Genomic DNA, 689 nt, shown 5'->3' with positions numbered 1-689 from the left:
CATGACAACTATTTTTTAATCGGTTCAATAGCATTTGTATTCGATTTTATTTTAATCGATTCAAAAACTGACCGTTTCACTTCTTAAAATAAAAATCGAATCGATTATCGATTTTGGTTTAGACAGATCGATTGTAAACGAAACACCAATACTTCAATTATCACTTCAATCATTGGCCGCCTCAATAAAATTTATTGGATCTTCGAAGAGCCATCCTTTCTTTTTTTATTTTTTCTTTTTTTTAATATATATTATAAATTGGAAGAGCCATTAAAGACATGATCAAGAGGTCGATGCGCGCTTTACCATAAAAAAAAAAAAAATAGAGGTCGATGCGTTTAAAGGCTGCATCCCAAAAATCAGATTAGAGATTTCTACCAGAAAAAAAGGAAAAAGATTAGAGATCAGACACCAGAAACCAAATCCTAAGGTGGGCTCTGCAATTTTCTCTTCGCTATTAATAGATTCTCTCTCTTTGTAGTTTATAACGAATGAGGAACTGAAAGCAGAAAAAAGGTGCAGCTGGGAACTCAAAAGTGTTGAAAACTATTTTTACTTGACCAAAGAGGTGAGAGATTGCCCTTTCCCTTTTTTTTTTTTCACTTAAAGAATTTCCCCTGCAACTGCAGATCTTTATCTCGTCTCCTGAGATTTCTCGCTCTCTCACCCTATCTTTCTCTTCTTTGGTC

The 689-nt window shown here is 34.0% G+C and overlaps 1 protein-coding gene across 2 annotated transcripts in view; it reads left to right on the top strand.

Annotated features, from left to right (window-relative positions):
* Window positions 1-282: 282 nt before the first annotated feature.
* LOC122083689 (transcription factor SRM1-like) overlaps window positions 283-689 on the top strand; it is a 13,011-nt gene continuing 12,604 nt past the window's right edge. The window contains exons 1-2 of one of the 2 annotated variants that reach the window (XM_042651575.1): window positions 286-430; window positions 510-568. The gene's annotated coding sequence lies outside the window, so the exon portion shown is untranslated. Of the gene's footprint in view, window positions 569-689 lie in introns of both variants that reach the window. The other variant, XM_042651567.1, reaches the window with a different exon arrangement.

The sequence above is a fragment of the Macadamia integrifolia genome, chromosome 1 (assembly GCF_013358625.1).
Source record: "Macadamia integrifolia cultivar HAES 741 chromosome 1, SCU_Mint_v3, whole genome shotgun sequence".
In the NCBI taxonomy this organism is placed as follows: domain Eukaryota; kingdom Viridiplantae; phylum Streptophyta; class Magnoliopsida; order Proteales; family Proteaceae; genus Macadamia; species Macadamia integrifolia.
Note: the sequence above shows the minus strand (reverse complement) of the source record. Positions and strands in the feature narration are given on the sequence as shown.